Source organism: Lygodium microphyllum, chromosome 11 (genome assembly GCF_053477565.2).
Source record: "Lygodium microphyllum isolate KBCC chromosome 11, Lygodium_microphyllum_v1.1.10, whole genome shotgun sequence".
In the NCBI taxonomy this organism is placed as follows: domain Eukaryota; kingdom Viridiplantae; phylum Streptophyta; class Polypodiopsida; order Schizaeales; family Lygodiaceae; genus Lygodium; species Lygodium microphyllum.
Window position 1 is genome coordinate 109,947,968 of NC_141145.1, and position 23,951 is coordinate 109,971,918.

The 23,951-nt window shown below is 40.8% G+C and overlaps 1 pseudogene; it reads left to right on the forward strand.

Moving 5' to 3' along the window:
• Positions 1–21,640: 21,640 nt before the first annotated feature.
• LOC148029226 (syntaxin-125 pseudogene) lies at positions 21,641–23,330 on the forward strand (annotated as a pseudogene).
• Positions 23,331–23,951: the final 621 nt, after the last annotated feature.

Here is a 23,951-nt window from a genome sequence, read left to right on the forward strand (position 1 = left end):
TATGGATACTCATCCAATATAGAATCAGGTCTCCAAGAAGCCTCTTCAGAGGGTAAACCTCTCCATTTGATCAAATATTCCACAATAGAACGTGATCGAAGCTTCTTTTCATGCTGACCTATAACAGCCTCTGGGAAGTACTGAACAAGACCATCTTCATCAATAGGTGGCAGCTCATCAACTATATCCACTGGATCACCATAATAGGGCTTGAGCTGACTAACATGGAAGACGTTATGAATCTTTGTAGAAGAGGGAAGCTCTAGTTTGTATGCCAAATCTCCAATCCGTTTAAGGATCCTGTAAGGGCCATAAAACCCGTGGGCAAGCTTATTATTGGATCCATCTTTCAGCGTAGAGTACTTGGATTTGGGCACCTTCAACAAAACCAGCTCTCCTTCTTGAAACTCTAAAGGCCTCCTCTTCTCATTAGCATACATCTTCATTTGATCTTGAGCCTTCCTTAGATTCACCTTGCATTGCTGAAGAAGGGTCTGCATTCTTTCCAACTCTTCCTTCCCATGAGGATTGATCTTTTCATTAAAGATGACTGTGGATAAGGGCACCTTGTAACCATACAAAGCCTCAAAGGGTGAAACTCCTATGCTCGTATGAGTGGAATTGTTGTAAGAAAACTCAGCCAGGTGTAACCAAGAACCCCATGCGGTTTGGACATCATAGCAAAAATGGCGAAGATAAGTCTCCAACCATTTATTAACTCTCTCTGTCTGTCCATTAGTTTGAGGATGATAAGCCGTAGATGGAGCTAACTTAGTGCCCATAGATGTAAATATTGCTTGCCAGAAGTTACTCATAAACTTTGAGTCCCTATCATGGACAATTACCTGCGGTAATCCATGTAGTCTAAAAATATGCTCCATAAACTGATTGGCCACTTGAGAAGTAGTAAACTGAATTTTTGTTGGGATAAAATGAGCTGCTTTGGTGAGTCTGTCAACCACCACATAAATACTATTCCACCCCTTCTTGGTAGTAGGTAAGCCAGTGATAAAGTCCATAGTAATATGAGTCCATTTACCCGTAGGAATAGGCAATAGCTGTAACAAACCTCCTGGCTTATGGGTGCTATCCTTATTTTGCTGACAAGGCATACACTTCATAACGAAGTCCTTGACATCTTTCCACAGTCCTTTCCAATAAAAGCTCTTACTGATCCTGTCATGTCTTGAAAACTCCCAAGTGTCCAGCTAAAGGCGAAGAATGTAACTCCTCCATAATTTTTCGCTTGAAAGAAGAAGTAGAGGGAATAACAATCTTGCCCTTCCACCAAATAAGACCATTTTTAAGCTGGTAGTGCGAGTTTTCTTCCATAAGACCTTGCTGTAATTTCTGAAAGATTTGGCTGAATTCCTCATCTAAAAGATAGGCCTCCTATAGTTCTTCAATCCAATCATTATGTAGTTCTGTCATGGCTGACACTTTGCAGGTCCACATACGAGAAAGAGAATCAGCCATTATATTATCTTTGCCTCTTGTATGAGTGATGTCAAAGTCATAATTCTGTAATGTAGCTACCCATCGTCGTTGCTTTGGAGTGAGATTTGACTGAGTAAGGAAATACTTGAGTACCCGATGATCACTATGTACTCTGAATCGGCTGCCATATAAGTAATGGTGCCATTTCTTGATTGCATGCAGGATAGCCAACATTTCCTGGTCATAAACATTCATGGCCATCTCCTTATCTGTAAGCTTACGACTCTCAAATGCAATTACTCCATGCTCCTGAAGCAAAACAGCCCCAATGCCACGGCCACTAGCATCACACTGTATAGTAAACTCTTTGGAGAAATCCGGGCATACTAGGATAGGAGCACAAGTAAGTAATTCCTTTAACTGGTTGAAGCTGCTATCTGCAAGAGCATCCCAAAAGAAAGCCTCTTTCTTCAACCTGTCAGTCAAAGGAGCTGCAATTGCCGCATAATGCTTTATAAATCGGCGATAGAATGAAGATAGACCAAGAAATCCTCTAAGAGAGATAGTAGTAGTAGGCGTTGGCCAATCTCTTATGCATTGCACCTTCTTGGGATCAGCCTGTATTCCTTTTTCACTGACTATATGCCCCAAGTATTCCACTTCAGTCTACATAAAAGAACACTTCTTCTCCTTAGCAAAAAGCTTATGATGTCTCAACACATCAAAAACCTTCCTCATATGTGACAAATGATCCTGTAAAGTCTTGCTATAGATCAAAATGTCGTCAAAGAACACCAAGACAAACTGAAAGAGGAAAGGTTGCAAGATCTTATTCATCAGGCTTTGAAAGGTATCTGGAGCATTTGTAAGTCCAAATGGCATCACCAAGAAATGATAGAGCCCACGATCAGTCCTAAAAGCAGTCTTGACTTCATCACCCTCTCTCATGCAAAGCTGATGATACCCTGATTTCAAATTAATCTTCGTGAAGAATCGAGTCCCCTTAAGCTCATCAAGCAAATCATCAATCCTGGGTATAGGATACATGTTGTTCACTGTTATCTTATTGAGATCCCTGTAGTCAATGCACATTCTGAAAGATCCATCTTTCTTTTTGACTAACAGGATTGGAGATGCATAAGGTGAAGAACTTGGTTCAATGAATCCCATTTCAAGAAGCTCTTTGATTTGCTTGGCTACTTCCTCTCGTTCACATTTTGATAATCTGTAAGGTAGCTTATTGATTGTCTTTGAGTTGGGCTCCAAATCAATGGGGTGATCCACCGCTCTCTTAGGAGGTAATGAATTAGGTACTTCAAACAAATCTCTATACTCCTCAAGAAGAGCTGTCAAGGCTGGATGGTTTGCTGAATTATTGGGCTGATCCTGTGTTTCTTTGTTCAAATGCAAAACAAATATCTGTGAGCGCTTCTTGTACTCTCTCTTGAGTTGTTGAATGGTGATAAGCTGAAAATCAGATCTACTAGGAATTCCCTGTAAATGGATGAGCTGTCCATTGGAGAAAAACTCCATATGTAACTGTGAGAAATCCATAGTGATCATGCCTAATGTCATCAACCAATCACAACCAAGTACAATATCTATGGGCCCCATTTCCAAAGTGATTAGGTTTACTTTGACTTCAAAATTTTCAACCAACTGCAAAGAAACCTGTGGGCAAATCTGTGTGTTGATTTCTTCTTCACCATTAGCCACTTGTACTCTAATGGGCTGCTGTAAGTCTGTGGGAACACAATTCAACTTGTCCATAATGGACTTATTGACAAAACTATGAGTACTGCCACTATCTATCAGAATGAACACTGACTTTCCACATATGCTTCCCTTCATACGAAGTTTATTAGGGCTTTTAGATCCCATCCAAGCATCCATAGAGATAGAACAATTAGTGGCAGCAAGCGACTCATCACAAGATCCACTAGGATCAAATGGAACATCTCCGCCTGGATCAAAAGCAAAAGAGTCGGCTGGATCATAAAAGTACTCCTGTCCACCGTCATCCTCAAAATCTTCATTTTCAGCATTGATTGTCACTGCATTAGCTTGATGTATGTCATCTTCAAAGTCCTCAAAAACTAGCATACTCTGAAGCTTTGGCTTGACATTTTTGTATGCACACTTTGAAGCATGGTCAGGAGTATACTTTTCTCCACACTTGAAGCATAACCCCTTGTTCTTCCTTTCCTTGTAAAGATCCATGGGAATAGATTTGGGATTTGTATTAGCTGAAGTGGACTTAGGCTTGTTGTCACCCTACTTAAATTCAACCTTTGGATTGTTTGCTGTCCTGAAATTACTTTGAAGCCTAGAAGCATTGAATGGAGGATAAGTTGGTACCCGTAAGCTTCCACTAGGCATATGATTGCTGCCATAAATGTTACCAACTTGTCCTTGCTTTAAAACAGTCCTTGGCTGTCCATAACTTGGCTGAAATGAAGACTCTTTCCTATACTTTCTTCTATAGTGCTCCGCAAGCTCAATAGCCTTGAAAAGTGAAGTAGGATTTTGCGCCATAATATCAGCTGACAAAGATGGCTCTAAACCATACATAAACTTGTGAAGCTTGGCCTCATCACTGATGCTTTCCACATACATGGTCAAGTTGAGGAATTGGTTTGTATATTCTCTTACACTTAGGCCCCTTTGTTCCAAACCATACCATCTTCGTGCTAGCTTCTCTTTTTCAAGAGGCGAAACAAAGACTTCAGCCATAAGTGACTTGAAAGCTTCCCAATTCTCAATAAGTACATTCTCTTTCTTGATATACCTCCACCAAGTATGGGCAAATCCTTCTAGGTACAAGGAAGCAAAGTGAATCTTCATATCATCAGTTTTAGGATATATATCAAAGTAGGACTCCATCTTAGATGTCCATTCCTCTAATTCTGATGGTGAAGATGACTGGCCATTGAATTTGGCTAAAACAATTTAGTCCTTGAATTCTCTATCATGAAAGGGTTGCTGTCCCAAAATTGGCTGATCAGGATTTCCAAGTACAGAACCTCCAAATTGAGACTGAAATCTTCCAACAGGTGGTTGAGAATTACTATGTAATCTTCCTGTTGGTAAGGTACCCCTGGAATTCTGAGTATGCAGTCCAAAAGCTTGAGTATTGGCCCCATTCAAACTGCCCAAATAGTCATCATGCCTTTGTGAAGCTTCTCCTACTTCATACTGACTATTTGGAATGCCTCTTCTTCCAATGATCCCATTTCCATGACCATTCTGGTTAGATGACTGAAGTGGGACTGAAGGGCCACTGTTTGAACAAGCCTTCTCATTAACTTCCTTTGATGCCATTTGCAACTGCATAAATTTAACAATTTGTGCCATGAGTTGTTCGTTGGATTCTACCAACTTATCAATAGAAGCCTTGGTCTGATCAGTAGATTGAACCATCTGCTCCATTCTTGACAAGATGGCCTCATGTCGTTCCCTATGTCTTTGTTCATGGGCACACAAAGTATTGTTGATCAAACTGACTTCTCCTTGTTGTTGAAGCTCTTTAGGGTTCTCTTGAAGTGTGCTATCCATCATGGAATCCCTGATTTGCTGAGCATAATCCTCCTAGACCTTATTTTTGCCTTTATGTCCTGCCATACTAGTGCAGTCCTACAGTACCCCCTGTCAGTAAAACGGCTATAACTTTGTCTAGGAAGCTCCGATTTCAGAACTTTTTTATGCGAATCGAAGCTAACAATGCCCTCTTCGAGATGAGCTATAGCACACTATAATAGGTTTAGGACAGAAAATTCTGTAGCTGGATTTCAGAGTCTGAACTGTCCAGTCCTACACCCTGTCTAGACCTGTAAGTGCCCTGTTTTGACCCTGTAATGCAAGATAGTAATCCCAAATGGCTACCAAACCCTGCAAAGGGGTATATAGGACCTATGGGTACCCTGTAGTATCTGCACCTGTGCTTCAGCAATGAAGGGTGTACCTGTATCCACCTGTAAATACCCTATAAGTGACTTGTAAATTTCATGTTTTACCCTGTTTTGGTCCTGTAGGTACTTGAGTCTTTGGAAAGTCTTTAATCTTCAATTCTCCACTCGCTGTACCTGTGTGAGGGATAAAACGGCATGACAGGCTTCCTACACGGGCTCCGAATCACCGGGAGGTGGGCAAAGTTCCCCCCGGGTCGGTTGGTTGCACCCCTTTGGGATCTTTGATAGTGAGGGAGGGTCATCTCTCTTTTGTCCCACTATCTCCCTCGGCATCCACCTTTTTCCTCGGTGGGAATATCAACATGGCAGAGGCTAGTGTGTTAAGCAATCAGCATGATATACAATTTAGAAATATTCATTTAGCCTTGAATGAGATGCAATTGATTGAGATAAGAAAAAATTGAGATGGGAGAAGGGTCTTACCTATGCAATTCAGTGACTCACTGATTGCTAGTACTTACCCTTTTACAATATTTCAGCTTGGGTGAGAGAAATTCAACAAAACAAATCAAGGTTATGCATCAAGCTGATCAAATGATACCTATGATGAGTAATGGTTTGAATCAAAATGGAATTCAATGAAATAGGCTGAAATTGAGGAAAATTAACACTAATATCTGATCTATTGATCAATCCAGTGAATTAATTGATCAATAACCTCTCATCAACAAGTGGAAAGGCTATTAGCAATAGGATTATTGAGAGATTTCAGAGATTAGTAAAAGGGAAATACCTCCATTAAGCTTAAAAAATATAATGGATATCAGCTTCAACCCCGTTGATGCAAAAGTTCTTCATAATCCATCATAAATCCATCATAAAGCTTGAAATCAGTCCATACATGCTTCAATATGATGAAATCCTTGAAGAATCAATGCTCTAGCCTTGCTTGAACACTTGAACCTCAAAGATTCAAGCTCCTTGATGAAAAGCCCCAAAATAATCCTTCCATTTGAGCTCAAATGTCATGCACGGGCTGAAATCTCTTCAATGTCTTCAATCTTGAAGTCTATCCAGCTTGTACTTAGCTTTAGAGAAGCCTTGAAGGTTGGGGAAGTCCAAAATTTAAAGAAATTTGAGCTTCCAGGTCTGTGGCTATGGCTGCCCTGCTGTATATTAGGGTTTTGAGCAAAGGAATGGCTGATCAGAGTTCTCCTGTAGTTGAAAATTGTTGTAGACAAGTGTTTGATGAAGCCTTCAAAACCTTTGATCAATGAGCTGAAGATTTGGAGCAGACTGAGCAGGGAGAAGGAGCAGGAAACTCATCGCAATTTTCGGTGCAAATTTCGGGCTATTTCTTGGCTGAAAATCTGCAGCATGCATCAAGTATGGTACTCCTCCTGAAGCTTAGGCAACAAAGAACCTTTGCCCCATGCTTTGGCAGTGAGATGTTCAACATAGAGAGAGATATTTGAAGAGATTCTTAACAGCCACCATGAAAGCTTCAGCCAAAAGCTTGAAGGAGAGAGAAGAGAAGCTCTCTTTTGAAAAGTAACTGTAGTTTAGTCTCTAACTAAGCCCGGTTAACCATCCTTTATCCTAGTTACCTCCATTTTTGCATGAAATTTGATGACGTCCAGCCATTTAAGCCTTTACCCGTCATATCTGACCTTGGATATCTCCAGATGTTGTCTCTTGCTAACTGTAGGTGTCCTGCATCACTCCACTAGTCACTGTCTTGTACCATTTTTGTCTGAAATTGGTTTTGAAATAGGAAAATGGGACTGAAAATGGAAGAAAATAATGGATCAAAGACTTAAGCTCTGATACCACTTGTCAGAGAGAGAACCAGGGAGAGAGAAAGAGGAGAGAGAAAGACTGCAGAGGAGAGAGAAAAACTGCAGGAAGAGAGAGAATAAGAGTGACGAAGAGAGAGAAAGACTAGATTTAGAGAGAGAAAGACAAGAAAGATGAGGAAGCCATAGAAGCTGTGAGCAAGAAGGGAGAGAAAGACTGTAATTGTATTAATGTGTCAAAAAGATATGAAAAATTACATCTTCTCTCCTTTTATACCAATGTCAGTGTGACACGGCATATTATCAACATTTTTAACTATTTCCAGCTTCTTACATTGACATTATTGTTCAAGCTAGTCATACATGACCCATAAGGAGTTGCTCATATGATATGAGACAAACTCATTCTTGGTTCTATATCTCTCCTTCTCTTTTCTATATTGTTTGATATGGGCCTAAACTCACTAGTTGCATTAATATGGATATGGTATTCGTATGGTACAAACTACGGGACTATTATATGGTCGCCTCCAAAAATACGAGGTATAATATAGGGGCACATAAGTAAATACATGGATTATTGTGTTGGATGAAGAAAAGGATTAGTGAGAAAATCCTATCTTATGAAAGAATCTTTTGTACAAAAGAATTCTTTAGTACGAAAGATATATACGGTATAAATAGCACCTTCAGGTGAGCCGTAACACAAACAAAGATCTAGCTTGTCTCCTTATTAATAACTAACGAGATTTTAGCCACTCAATCAAAAAATCTAAGTAAAAAATTGATGAATTAATCATAAATAAGTATGAATTGTGAAAAATAATTAATAAAAATAAATAAATACTAAATAATAAGTAATGAATAATAATTAAACTATTAATAAATAATAATAAATAAATTTTAATAATAATAATAATAAGTTATAATCCAAAATACATATTTTAATAAATTTTTTGATTTAAAATAAATAATAATAACTAAATAAAAAATTAATTTAAAATGATTGTTAAGAAGTAAAAACTAAAATTAAAAATCATTGAATATAAAAGGTTATGTAACTTAAGTAATAATAATAAATTATTAATATTAATATTTTTTATTTTTAAATAAGAAATGAGATTTTGTGCTAAATATTCTTTCTTATAAAATATTAGTGATCATATACTAATTACAATATTATATGTATTATGCCGGTGCACAAAACGTATAAAACTTATTTTTAAATAATACAACTATATAAATGCAACCTAGTAAATTCATTCTTGGTTTTGTCTCTGTCTTTCTCTTCTATATGTGACAACTATTCAAAATATCATTAAGATTTCAATATCGTAATAGAGAAATACAAATAAAAATGATTAATAGGATCAATTTTGACTTGATATAAAAAAGGAGTATCTAATAAATCATCTTAACTTTAAAGAAATTTCATAATATATCATCGTATAAACTCAATATCTTAATTAGTTAAGTAAAATAAGATATTCCCTATGCTATGACTTCATGGGATTGTCATAAATTTTTCTTGATGGTGGCAAAAGACATTGTAGTCCTCAGGTCAAGAATATGTTGTTACAGCTATCATAGTTTAGCACTCTCTTCTTTCCAGGATAGCTATCACTACAAGGATTTAAGCCTATAGCGACTGTGGGTAGCGGCGTCGCTTTTGCGACGCAAATAGCGACGCTCCAAGGGGAAAAAAACAGGCCGAAACCAGGCGCGACTTTATTTCGCGTTTTTGTGTTTTGTGTTTTGAGGGCGAGAGCGAGAGAGAAAGCGACCGTCGTGAGAGAAGGAGAGGAAGAAGACTTGCCGTTGTCGCCGCCGCCGTTGTTCGCGAAGGAGAGGAGAAGCCTTCATCGCGAAGAGGAGCCGCCCCATAGTCGCCATATCTCATCGGTGAGTCTCCCTCTCTCCTTCTTTTGCTTGTTTAAGGTTTAAATCACTTTCTCTTTTGCTTGTTTAGGAGAGGAAATGAGAGAGAAAGAGAGGGAGAGGGAGAGGGAGGAAGAGAGAGAGAGAGAGAGAGAGAGAGAGAGAGAGAGAGAGAGAGAGAGAGAGAGAGAGAGAGAGAGAGAGAGAGAGGGAGAGAAAGAGAAAGAGAAAGAGAAAGAGAGGGAGAGGGAGAGGGAGGTGGAGGAAATGAGAGAGGGAGAGAAAGAGAAAGAGAGGGAGAGGGAGAGGGAGAGGGAGGGAGAGTGCATTCTCTCTCTCCCTCTTCCTTTTGCTTTTGGAGAGTGTTAGGATAAATTGTGAGAGGGAGAGGAAATGAGAGAGAAAGAGAGGGAGAGGGAGAGAGAGGGGGAGGAAATGAGAGAGGGAGAGAAAGAGAAAGAGATGTATACTCAAATGGATAGCTTTATGGAGATGTGTGTCTACTCAAATGGATAGCTTTTGTCTACTCAAGATGTAGTCCACCTGTGTGTGTATATATTGGAATGATAACATATCCATGATTATGGTAATGGTATGCACTTTGCTTTTTTTATGGGTACCATTACATCGACTCCTTAAGAGGGCTAAAAATTGGTCATACACTTTATAAAGTCTAATTAGGAGATTTAAGATGCACGATAATGGACTTATCGATAATGGTATGCAATGTGCTTTACCATGGGCCACGTACATTGGTGACTCTTTAAGATGGCTTAAAATTGGTCATATCCTTCATAATGTCCAAGTAGGGGATCTAATTGTGATATGCATAATTCCTTAATTTTGTATTAACTTTATAGGCATAACAAATTAGTAATCATGCCAACTAGTCAACGAAAGGACTAAAAGAAAATGATCCCCTAGCTAATGGTCATTATGGTACTTCATCAAAATGAACCCAAAAGTATTGCCATAGAAGAAGAATCCCTTAAATTGAGCATAGGATATTTTCTTCAAAGGTTATGACTATGAGTATAAGTGATTGGAACAAATTTTATAACTATGGTACACACACACACACCCCCACACAGGCACAAACATTTTTACTATTTGATATTGTCTTTGACATGGTAACCTTGTATTACATTATTGCATTTGATGTCTTCCAATCATTACAATAAAAGTTGATAAATTTCATAGATGGCATTAATTTTTATACATGGATCTAGGACAAAAAAACCACATTACTAGATGCTTTTTGTTGAGATTGATTTATTATTAGACTAAGAGATCCTCAATGATACTCATAAATTTTGTTGACTAGGATTACTTATACTCAAAGCCCTCTAGTGCAGTTGTATAAGTAATCCTAGTAGAGCCCCTCTAAGATACTCAAAGTACATAACCTAGAGACCGTAGCTAGGTATATAAGGTATAATGGCCATACAAGAAGACACCTCAATAATTGACTGATCACCACTAAATCCCAAAGAAGAATCATGTTCCATCCCCTTCAACTTTATATTCACCTCGTGAAGAACTTCATTAATCATAGCATCCTTGTCACCAATCTTTTTGTTGCAACGATGAAGTAACATATTCATCACTTTTCCTTTTAGCATCTAAGGCATTATCCAATCTTTTAGTCAAGTCCAAACATTTAGTCTTCAACTCATGAACCTTATGAACCAATACCTTTTTTTTCTACAATAATGAATAATTTTCTACCGGGACAAACAAATCCTTGAGCATGGTATATGGCCGAGATATAACATCAATAAATCTCTCAACTACTATGTCCCATGCATTTTTTACATCAATCAGTAAAGCATTTCTTATATCTTGAAGTTTAGATTTCAACACCATGGATGCATCAATATCAACCTCAATGTTTTTCAAAATTTGCTTCTCAACCTCTTGCAGAGGCTAAAACCTCTCAAGCAAGAGCTTATGGTCAACTTGCAACTTGACATACATCTCCATAAAGCTATCCATTTGAGCCTCGTTTTTCCAAATTGTATTACAAGTCATTAAATTGTTTGTTGTAACGTAGACAAGATGGAAAACGAAGAAGGTACTGTTGTTCAAGATCGCAAGGTGTTTCTTAATCAGCGTGTCCCATGTCCTTGCTCTCAATGCAAGTTGGCAATTAGACAAAAACGCCAATTGTCTATAGAACACGTACGACGATTTGGCGAGTTTCAATCTAAGATCATTGATCAGGCGATTGCAGATTTTTAGCAAACGATAATTTGAAGTTAATATATCAATCATGCATTGTACTCGCAAGCTAATTGAATACCATATACAATAAGATTGGGTCTTGCTGGCAAATTTTCTATCCAGGGAGGTGGTGTCTCGTCCCAAGGGGGAGTGCACCCTTTGCGGCCAATTAGAAGAGTTCGTGGGCGTGCGATGGATGGAGTGCAGGAGCCAATCCACCACTCGCAAGGCCAATCTATACCATCAATGCCAGAGGAGACACGCAACCTTCCAGACCTACCTACAATCTTGGAGCCCGAGATGGAGGCAATGATCGATGCATTGATTCCCATGGATGTCGAGACTTCTGATTTGCTTAGAGAGGAAGCATCCATACCATTATATGATGGGTGTCGAGTATCTCGGTTGAAGACACTGCTTGCACTCTTAAGTGTGCAAGCAAAATACGGGTGGAGCGATACGAGTGTGACCGAGTTGTTTAGGTACCTTGTACATAGGCTTCATTGATTTTTTTTTGACACTATTATTACAAATATTTGTGCTTTTTCAAGGTATTTTATGATTTTTTTCAGGTTATTGAAATATCATATATTACCACCTGCAAATACCATGCTTGAGTCTCGTGATGATGCACGACATGTTTTATGGAAGCTTGGCATGGACTACAATAACATCCATGCATATATCAACGATTGCTGTCTGTTTCAAGGAGAATACGAGACTATGGAGACATGTCCAAAGTGTGGTGCTCACAGGTATTGACAGGACTTGCAAGGGCAAACCATCCCTCAAAAAGTTCTCAGACACTTTCCGCTCATCCCCCGCATAAACCACATGTTTCGTACATCCGGCATGGCGAGCTTGACAACGTGGCATGCGCAGAGTAGGTCCACGGATGGAGTTCAATGAATATCAGCGGATTCACGCGCATGGAGCCAAATTGACTCTACCTTCCCAGGCTTTGCGCGAGAGCCAAGGAATCTTCGGCTCGGTCTCGCAATGGATGGTGTGAACCCATTCGGTCTGCGCTCAACTTCTTACAGTGTGTGGCCTATAGTCCTTGTCAACTACAACATCCCTCCATGGCTTTCTACGAAGAAAGGACATCTCATCCTTAGCTTGCTCGTCCCAGGCCGCTACAAAGTAAAAAATATGGACGTGTATCTTCGTCCATTAATTGATGAGCTTAAGATTTTGTGGGAGGAGGGGGTCACTGTGCAAGATATGAGCAGGCGCGATGGTCAGTGCGGTCAGCCAATATTCGAGCCATTCTCATGTGGACAATGCATGACTTTCCGAGATTGGGAGAGTGCTCAGGTGAGCATGCCTCCGTTCTCGCTGGTAATATCTATATTTCATCTCATTCAATCAAGTATTCACTAGGTCATGGTGTTGGAACAGGTCTGGTTACCTCAGGTTATCATGCATGTCCATTGTGTGGGCCACAGTTAGACTCCCGAAGGTCACGAACCATGAAGAAGATGCTATATCAAGGACACGCTGCTTTCTTGCCGGAGGATCATGAACTCAGGAAAGGTTTTCTTGGACGACCTCCAACACGTATGAATGCCGCAAGCTAGTACGAGCTGAAAATGGTCCACACAGAATCACATCCAAATGGAATGCGGCGATTCTTAGTTTTCTACGAGTTGGACCCACTTACAGGTCAACCACTTGTTGGATCCCATGCATATTTTCAAGAATGTGGGCATCTTGCTATGGGACCACATCACAGGAAAGAGAGACACTATAGAGGCACGAATGGATTTGAAGGAGGTAGGTAAGGTGGAGGCGCTTTGGCCGCAGTCAAGTGCTGATGGTCGCATTCAGCTTCCTCGCGCTCCTTGGGTTTTTTCCACTAAAGAAGAGCACATTGTGAAGCAAGTCAAGTCTATCCGCACTCCGATGGGTATGATGCGTTCTCTCAGGTCCGCATTTTCTAAAAACAACCAATTATCGGGGCTAAAATCCCATGATTGGCATAAGATATGTTAGGTTTGTACTACGAATGGATTGTAATTAGTGTGGGCATTTTGCTATTTGGAATGTGGCCATTATTCATAATGCTTTCTCATTTGTGGCAGTTTGTACTACCGATCGCGATCGCAGGATGTCTTACTCCAGAAATTCGCGGGGCCATTTACAAGTTGTCGACTTTGGTGCAATGGATCTCACAGAAAGAGATTAAGATGTCCTCTATTGAATCCGCGAGGCAGGGAGTAGTGGAGACGGTCTATCTCTTTGAGAAATACCTGCCCACCAGCATGCTCACGATACAAATCCACCTTCTTGTGCATCTTGTGGACGAAGTGGAGATTGCTGGACCTGTCCATACGCGATGGATGTTCTTCCTGGAGCGCTTCATGAAAACCCTAAAAGGCTTTCTGTGACAACGAGCTTGGCCAGAAGGTAGCATGGCCAAAGGTTGGTTGGTGTCTGAGGCACTAGTGCATATTTCACAATGGCTACCAATGGTGGAACCAGATAATGAAATGCTATGGTCTCGCTGAAGGACGATGATAGACTGACAGGAGATGTGGTGGTTGGAAATGGGGTAGAAAAAAGAATGGATGCCTCAATGGAAGAGAAAGTGAATTACTTTTGTATGTTGCACCATGCCTCCATGGAGACGTGGCTCGCCAAGTACCAGATTGCAAGGCAAGATCGAGAGGAAGCGCGAGCTGAATTCCGACGTAGTACGCGTCATTGACCGATTCGATATCCCGAAGGCATAGAGAAGATGCCGCGGTTTATGTCAACGCGATGGTTGCATGGAGCCTTGACCGCATCATCTCGCGAAGGGACAGAGGTCTCAATGGAGGAGTGGGAATTCTCGAGGGGATGTAGTCCAAAGGTGATAAGGGGTTTAGAATCTGTCGTATCTAAATTTTATATGCGACATTAAATTTGAGTGTTTCAATGTACAGTACAAAATATATAGTGCAGCATGGTCGCACGGACAGTATTTTCGCGTGGAGCGTATTGACAAAATGCGCTCCACAATGGACTGTGGTGTCATGGCAAGGTTCGAGCAAGAGAGCCGGCGACGAGCAACAGATCCAAACACGGTTGTGGAAGAGATGGAGTATTTTGGGAACTTGTAAAATATTATTACGGTGGATTACCGTAGCTTCTCCATGATACTATTTGATGTGCAGTGATTCAAAGCGGTACTTGGAGGAGCTGGAGCAACAATTCGACGAGGTCCATCTGGATTTCTCGAAATAGATTTCGAAAAAAAATGGATGGATTCGCGCGACACCTTAGTGTTGCCGGCTCATTGTGAATAGGTGCATGGAGTCATTTGCTTGCTAATTGTATTACGACATGGTTTATGTCACAATGGTTTGAACTGTCTTGTACATGTTTGTGAACACGTAATCTTCTATCCAAACCCCCGACAAACTCGATGGTAGTATGTTATACCTTCAACTCCCCGAAGTGCGAGAGTATATGATCAAAGCGATGTTCCGAGCATAGATGAAGATAATATGCAAATAGAGGGGTCGATATTGCAAGGGGTGGAGGCCGTCAAAAGCTTGGAGCCAGCATTGGCTAACAATGATGGAAATACAGGAGTCCAAGAATTCTTTGAGAACGAGGCGGACTCATTCTTTTGTGGTGACATGTCTATCGACCTTCCAGTGTATGCGGAGTTGTGTCAGGAGATTAACATGGGACCATAGGATACTTCATACTTGGAGCATCCACTTACTCAATTCGTTGACCAATCTCTTATAAGGGTACATAAGATATGCATTTTAAGTGAGATTTTTTAAAAATGATTTATATTACTGTGCTTTGTATGATTTAAATTGATTATTCTAACATCATTTTTTGTCTGTGCAGGTGACATTTTCAGGATGAGTCAAGGAATGAGCGATGAGGAGTTACAGAACATCTTCGCACGCATGTCTCCAGACCAGCTTGCCAGATTCAAAGAGATCGCAGACCAAGAGCTATCTCGTTCTTCATCAGGGTACTCTGCTAGATTTGCTTTAACACGATCGGATGCTTCAGCTTTGAGCATATGATCTCGATGCTCACGACTTGGGCCAGAGGGAGGGAGTGCATCGGGATCAGAGGGATGCTACTGTGGAGACATAGATGTGGTGTCTCCGTCTCATCGTTCAGCTGGAGCTATGTCACCTCCAGGATTTGTTACACCTGTGGGGACGTCTACTCTAGTTACTCCGGCTTTTGCGCAGCCGTCAGCACAAGTAGCACCCCTTTGGGTGCCACTTCGAGAGAGATTACCCCCGTCGGTACACCGGATACAGAGGGGTCTCCTGGATATGCCCAGGAGCGTGGACGTAGATGGGAGAGGACCCATCTTAGGTAGACTCTTAGGGGTTATGGATATCTGGTCGATAGTAGGTCAGGAGCCATCATCATGAATGATGAGGGGAGGAGGGTGATGGCTTGCATGAGAGAGTTGTGCCAACAAGTTTTTCGGCACAACGTCTTGGATCGTTGGAAGAACATACCAGAGGGGAGCAAGGACTACATAGTAGCATCCTTGCACGAGGAGTTTCCGGTGCCAGCCGCAGTAGATAGATTCTCTACGCGGGCTGGATGATGGATTGCATGCATGCATACATGTCACATAGACGATCCGACGCACGCAAGGCAATCAAGAGTGGGGCTGCAAAGCCTGAGTGGTTAGATGCAGACGACTGGCGTCGACTGAGGGAGGAGGCTATAGATTCTCCAGGACGTTGGAGTCAGCAGCGCGAGGCGGCGAGGGTACGACTCGAGGCTGGAGTGGTCCATCATCTTGGGAGTGGCGGCCACAGGACATATTTGGAGGACTTTGTAAGTTTTTCTTTTGTTTTGCTTGTTTGTTTTTTTGAAATATTCTTTGTACTGACAATCATGTTTCTAACCATTAGCATTTTGTTTTCTTTGCAGTACTCCATTACAAATCGCGATCCGTCTAGCCTTGAGACTCGATATGCAGAGAAGCACGGTCTCAATGCATTGATCGACCGATTGTATAGACGCGGCGGCCCTATAAGTCACTCATCTTTATTGTCCATAGTTAACATGAGATATTTGAATGCATTATTGTATGGTGGACTGATGTGTTGTTTCTTTTTCTGCAGAGTCCGTTCGATGCTCCTTTGCAGCGAGACGAGCTTTCGGGGGATGAGGATGCGTAGCTCGCCCTTGGATCCCTGGAGCTCACACACCTTTATTTTTGAGTCGCCTGATCTATGTAGACATGTTCTATGTATTAGTGATATCATGTCATGACTGTACCAATCGCTTTTTATGCGATCATATATTTATTTCATGTATCAGTTTTATGATTTCAGTATACATTCTTTTTGTTTGCAAGTGCTTTGTACACAGTAGTAATTTTTTTATCCCTGTTACCGTCGCTATTAGCATCGCAATTTACTGCTCGCGTCGCTATTGGCATCCCTATACGCATCACAAACCGTCGCTATTAGCGACGGTATTGGCGTCGCTATAGCGTCGCCAATACTGACGCTAATAGCGATGCCAATACCGATGTTTCTATGGCGTCGTTAATAACGACGCTTTTTGCGACGATGGGGGAAAATTTTGTTGTTTGTATTTTCGTCGCTTTAAACGTCGGTATAAGGCCTATATCTTGTAGTGTATCTATGATGTGAAAGGGCTCACCAAGGACTTCCAAGACTCGCTGATTGATGCTGAGTCTTGTTTGTTGAACTGAAGATGACTTTGGAAGCAAAGACCCCTTGATCCTTTTTTTCTTCAATGTCTCTTGCATAACTTTGAAGACCTAGATGTAGCTTTGTCTACTAATCCCCACCCTATCTAGGGTACTTTAGATGTCCTTTTTGTCTAGGAAAATCCCTTGCAGAAACCTTTCAATGCATTGCTCCTTGGACTTCTTAAACCTCTTCTCGATCAACATGCTCCTTACAACTTTGGGAGGAATGATGTTGCTGTAAGTTTCTGATGCTTTCTCCATGTTTCTCATTGCTTTATCCAGATGGAGAATGTCCTTGTTGTTTACAAAAAACATTAGAGTGAGGAATAATACAAGTAGTTCAAGGCGATTGGCCAACTGTTAATATATTGCTCCTATTCTTCTCCTGCAACCTCCGCTTCTAGGATTGAGAGTCTTGATATTCTTCACAGGCTTCTCTGCCTCTCACACCTCCCGAGCTTCATTTCCTTCTACCTTGTTGTAGGTAGCTGGGTTTTGAGTCTCCCTATTTATTCTTGGGTCTTCTCCAATTGTTTCATCATTGTAGCTTTCTTGGAGTAACCACTGATTCTGCAACTTCAATATGTTTGAATGTCCTTCTAGATTCTTTGTAGTATAATCTAGAAGCCCTTGCTTGCCATCCCCAACAAACCTCAACAATGAGGATCAAAACGAGAATGGAGGGGTGCTTCTTATTGTGGGATTCAAAGGACACAACTTGCCATCAATCTCCATAGCTCCTTTCCACCCTTTGATCTCATTGCCTCTAGCACACTTGGTGTGTTGATAGACACCTAGTTTCTCTTGCGAATGGATTCATACTCTTCTTCCAGATCAATATGGAGATGGTAAAGATGTTTACAACCAGCCATGTTTGCAATTGAGTTACAGGCAGTGATCCATACTCGCAATGTTGCTATTCGCACAACAAAGAAGTTGACCAACTTCATGATTGTCTCTAACAAAGCTTTGTAGACTAGCTTGATGAGGCAGTGGGTTCATTGTAGATGAAAGAGGGGAAAATTGGTTGGCCATCAAGACTATCTTCAATGGGGATCTAGAAAATGTGATGGTCAGGAAAGAGATATCATGCTTATTTCACTGAAAGCAAAGCCTGTGGCAACATACCAAGAAGTTCTCTTATGTGGGTACTGATGTAAGTTCTCTTATGTAACTACTCTTGTGCAATCAATTATTTGCAAATTGCAACATTGTGGGTAATGATGTGTAGTAAAAGGTGATGTCATAGTAGATACAAACATTGGTACAGAAGCTTGCTAAAATTGTTATTGATCCAAAAAAGCGAGCTCGCTAAAAAAATTTCCCCATATTTTTGGGGACTATTGTATAATACTCTCATATTTATATGAATGCAACCAAGTTTGTGTGTATGTGGTGATAGCTTATGTGCATTTCTCTCTCTCTCTCTCTCTCTCTCTCTCCATAGCTTTTGTGCAACACCTATGCCTTTTGTCTTTTTGGAACCAAGTTTGTGTGTATGTGGTGATAGCTTATGTGCATATATATATATATATATATATATATCTCCATAGCTTTTGTGCAAAACCTATGCCTTTTGTCTTTTCTAAAAGAAGGAAAGAAAGAAATTTTAGAAAATGGTACATAAAGCATGTACTTGTTGGCCTCATCATGTTAGTGTCTGGGGAGAAGAAGGTGGAGTGCAAGCATGGGTAGCCTTGCTTTGTAAAAAATGGGCCATCTATAGTCTTATTGGTGGAAGAGGTTGATAGCATTGGTCTATGTTGGCCAATGGATTGTGACAATTGATGGTGACATTTGGAGCCTTCTCTCTCTCTCTCTCTCTCTCTCTCTCTCTCTCTCTCTCTCTCTCTCTCTCTCTCTCTCTCTCTCTCTCTCTCTCTCTCTCTCTCTCTCTCTCTCTCTCTCTCTCTCTCTCTCTCTCTCTCTCTCTCTCTCTCTCTCTCTCTCTCTCTCTCTCTCTCTCTCTCTCTCTCTCTCTCTCTCTCATGTGTGTCCAAACATGGAAGAAGATAATGGAAGCAAACAAGGATTGTGTGTCATATTCTTGCAGTTTGAGAACTACAAAGGTGAAGGACCTACATCCCTTTGTATTCGTCTTCTTTATTGTATAATTCTTGTTTGCTCATTGCTAAGCCAACAACACCCCTTTCTATTCATGTTTCTGATCACACTAATGTTATGGCTATATCTAGAGTGAACAATTGGGTCCACTCTTCTTGCAGAATAATGGGATGCACAAACCCAATATTTGTTGTGATGCATGCCCTTCAAGCAGTTGGGCTTAAGAGGTAGGTTGCACAAAAATAGACGCAACAAAGTGGGCACCTTCAGCATACTCTACTTCTCTCAGTGCATGAAGAGGTAGGAGAATAGAGGTGGCTACACTAAGGACATCTTCTCAGCCATGTTTTATGAGATTTGATGGATCCGATCATACAACACATCGTCAAAATCCTATTGCATCTTAGCATGGAAACAAAGGATGGCTAAATCTAGTTTTGCATGTCATCCTTGGTGGAGCACTCACTAATGGAGTGTCCTTAAAGCTCTATTGTACTTTATTGTTGGTGAAAGGTGATAATAAGATCTAATTATCATTGTTGGTGGTAGAATCTAATGAAAGATGATAGTAGGATACAACTATGTTTGTCATCCTTGGTGGAGCGCTCAAAACCCTACTAGAATTTGTCATAGAAATGGAGGATAAGAGTTGAATCTAGCCATGTATGTTGCCTGGAGCAGTTTTCAATGGAGTGCGAGTTGACTTTAGACCACCTAACACTATAGTTGGCAAGGGAGTGGTTGCATTGAGTAGCTAGGGAGTGGATTCAAGAATAGTGGCAAGGTAGGAAGTCATAAGGTTCAATAATGCTCTCAAAGCTAGAGGAGGATGGTGTTGGTGCTCTAGACCATTGGGTTTTGCCTACCTGTACAAGCTTGTCAAGTAGGCACCTTATGCCACACCTTCATATGGATGCAATGCAAGGCTAGGGGTTGGAACGTCTCTGCAAGTTTAAGTAATGATGAGGATTAGCTCGACATCACCAGCACAACAACTCGTAAGTTGAAGTACTACACACTGTTGATGTATTCATGGATTGTTGACAAAATAGATCAATCTCTATCAAACTAGATCTTGGGGCTAAACTTCATAGTCTCTAGATTTTTGAGCAAATCAAGCACATAAGTACCAAATGGAGATAGCTTTAGTCCTATGAACACACAAGTATCTTGTGCTCAACGTGGGTATAAGATGAGCCTTAGTTATGAAGGTTGAAGTAGAGAACCCTTATCTCTCTCAATGATTGCACTATCCTCCACTGATCAATCTCTCCTTCTATCACCTCTTTGTCCATCATGTCATGGTAGTAACTAGTTACTACCACCACACGATCAACAAAGAAGCCAACTTGGTCCTACATTATGCTTGATACATTTGTCTTTGTCCCCTATTGCACAGTGCAGATAACTATTAAACCATTCACTAGCACATAAACTTTGTCGAATTGGAACCATTTGTTTGCCTCATTATAAGTAAAGTGCCCATCGTAATGAGCCTCTACTTATATTCTCTATTTGGAAAGCCAACTTTAGTTAGATTAGCTTGCCCATTGAAGAATCTTTATTTCGAACAATTGGCTTTCAATGATTATAGCACAATTATGTTATTACGTGTATGTCACTTTACATTGTCACATTGACCCATTTTATGGCATATCACACAAAGTCTATGTTGCATGCATGTCAGAGAAGGGTTTCACACAATGTCCAATTCATCTGTTAGGTGTGATTTTAGAATCGTGTGTTTATGCAAAATTGTAACCAAATAAGCTATAGTTAGAAAAATGAGGCACAATTATAGTGCAAAGATCTAAACTCAATGGCATTGAATGCACATGGAAGGGGGCACAATTTATATGTGAAAGCCCTCATATGTATTGTTTGCTCCTCAATATTTTATTATCAAACCTTGGAGGATGAGATTTTTTTTTGAAGAAACAAATATATTTATAGTATCAATTAGGGGCTTTTGAAGCATAAAGGCTTTTGAGTCACAACCAACTTCACAATCACACATTTGGACAAATCATGTTTGATAATGTGTGAATAATATTGTGATACTAAAGGATACATTATTCAAAAGTTTTAGAGCAATGAAGATACCACCTACATTCAATAGTGTGATATAAAAGAATGCATTGTTCAAAAGTTTGGTAGTAATGTATATTCATTCAATATCTAAAACCTTCAAGTAACAGAGTGCATCATTTGTTGCATTTTTTGTGAGCAAAGTGAGGCATAGTGTCACAAGCTTCGCACTAATACCAATGCACACCTTTTATGTGTTAATTTTTTTACATTTTATTTTGCTATATATATAATGTAAAACTTTTGGGGGGTTGCCACATGGTGTGTGTGCTTAGCCTTCCCTCATCCACCCAAAAGCTTTGGGTGGGTGTGGGTCACGTGATCACAGTAACAAAATCGAATGCCTATGTGTGGAGTTTTTATGGCCAACAACAACAAACTTGGCCTACAAAGCGTGGCTTAAGATGCGAAGCGCACTTCTTTTCTACCGCGACACACGATGCTCTGCGTGACCTGGGTGTGAAGTGCCTAGTTTTTAAGTAATTCAAGTGAGTCAAAGTCCTCCTCTCTCCATAATGTTCAAGGCAAGAGTAATATTAATTTTTATGTAAAATTGGAACCAAAATTCAGGAGGTGTGTATTGTGAATTGGTGGGCGGCTATGGAGGGAGCTGCCGGCCGAGACGACCAAGAGACCACAGAGTCCCCCCCTTCCTCGTGTGCGCTCTCTCTTCTCCTTCTGAATCTACTCACAGACAGCCGCTCCTCCATTCATCATCATCATCATCATCATCGTCTTTATCACCATCGCCATCGCCAGCTTCTGTTTCTGCAGCTCCTGCCCCCCTGCCTTCCTTCGTGTGCCGCCATGAACGACCTCCTGTCCCGCAGCTTCTCTTCGCGGGGCATCAAGGGTCCTTACGTGGACCTGAAGCGGGAGAGCATGGACCTCGACGCCATGGAGTCGAACACTATGGCCGGCGCGGAGAGGAGCCTGGCGCAATTCTTCGAGGAGGTGGCTGCCATCAAAGACGACATGGGCCAGGTAAAGAAGCTCCTGCAGACCCTACAGGACGCCATAGCAGAGAGCCGCACCGTCAGCAGCGCGCAGGCCATGAGATCCATCCGAGCCCGGATGGACCATGATATTGAAGAGGTCCTTAGAAAGGCCAAGATCATCAAGGCTAGACTAGAGACCCTTGACCATGCCAACCTTGCTAGCCAAACTATCCCCGGATGTGAGCCAGGCTCTTCCTGTGATAGAACCCGCATGTCCATCACCCATGGCCTTAGACAGACTCTCCATTCCATCATGGATGAGTTCCAAGAGCTCCGCCTCCGGTTCATGTCTGAATACCGTGACACCATCCAGAGGAGGTACTTCACTGTCACTGGCAAGCATGCTGATGAGAGCACCATTGATGACATGATTGACACTGGTGAGAGTGAGACCTTCCTCCAAAAGGCCATCCAGGAGCAAGGCAAGGGGCACATCATTGAGACCCTCAAGGAGATCCAAGAGAGGCATGAGACTGTCAAGGAGATCGAGAAGAACCTTATCGAGTTGCATCAGATCTTCCTAGATATGGCAGTGCTTGTGGAGGCCCAAGGGGAGCAACTCAACAACATTGAGCTTGCAGTGCAAGGTGCTTCCTCCTTTGTCAGGAGGGGCACTCAAGAGCTCCACACTGCCAAGAAGTTGCAATCCAACACAAGGAAGTGGAAGTGCTATGCTATCATTATATTGCTTGTAGTCATCCTCCTTGTGGCAGTGCCTATTCTAATCAAAGTGCTGCCAAGCTTAAAGAAAACAACAAACTAGCAATAAGTTACAACACTAACTCTTCCCAATGTCCTGCATACTTGATAATCTTTTACACACTATTGATCTCGTGTATGGGTAGTGGTACAAAAAGAGTCTATCAACAAGCAATGCCCCAAAGTAGGAACAAGATTGATTCCACCACCACATCAACCACAACCCCTCCTGTAAGTCCTAGCTTTATGGTGGATAGTTGACAGCCCATACACAATTGAATGCTAGAACCAAGAATGGGTCCATGGAGCTATGTGTATCAAGTAATCACAACAAAATATGAATTCAAACATGGAGGTAACCTCGATGTGGTATGAATCCTCTTTATAGTCAAGAAGATTGAGATCTTCATACATCTCGAAATGGGGCACAAACCATTTGGAGAGAGGTGTGGCTTCTTCCAAAATTTGTAAGCATTATAAAAATTATTAGATTCTTGTATTCTTTAAAGAAGTTTTTTACATTGAATTTTTCATTCTTGGTTTGCCATGTGGTAACTATAATTGGATTTACAATCAAGCAAGGTTCTTCATCTCTCATGTGTGTTATCTATTAGCTATTATTCAAATGTGCATATCTTAGCTAAAGACTAATGTGGTACATGGTTATGAAATCATTCACAAGCTTTTACAAATTTGGTGAGCATCTAAATTGCCCCCTTGTTTTTCCAAATGCAAATTCCATATGTACCACGATGCTATAAATGGAAAGTAAGTTCCTTCATTAGATATAGTTTATAATCTCAAGGGGCCACTCATTCAAAATTGAGGCTATCTTAATTTGTTGATGGTATAGGAAAAATCATTAGATATAGTTTATAATCTCAAGGGGTCACCCATTCAAAATCAGGGCTATCTTAATTTGTTGATGGTATAGGAAAAATCATTAGATATAGTTTATAATCTCAAGGGGTCACTCATTCAAAATTAGGGCTATCTTAATCTATTGATGGTATAGGAAAAATCACACATAAGGAGTTTTTAATTTGGAAATCAAATTTTGATGTGCATCCAAATCTATAAAGAGGTACATAATATAGCTTCTGTGACCTTCAAAAATATGTAATACTAGTGGCTCTTCAAATGCATCTTGAATAGA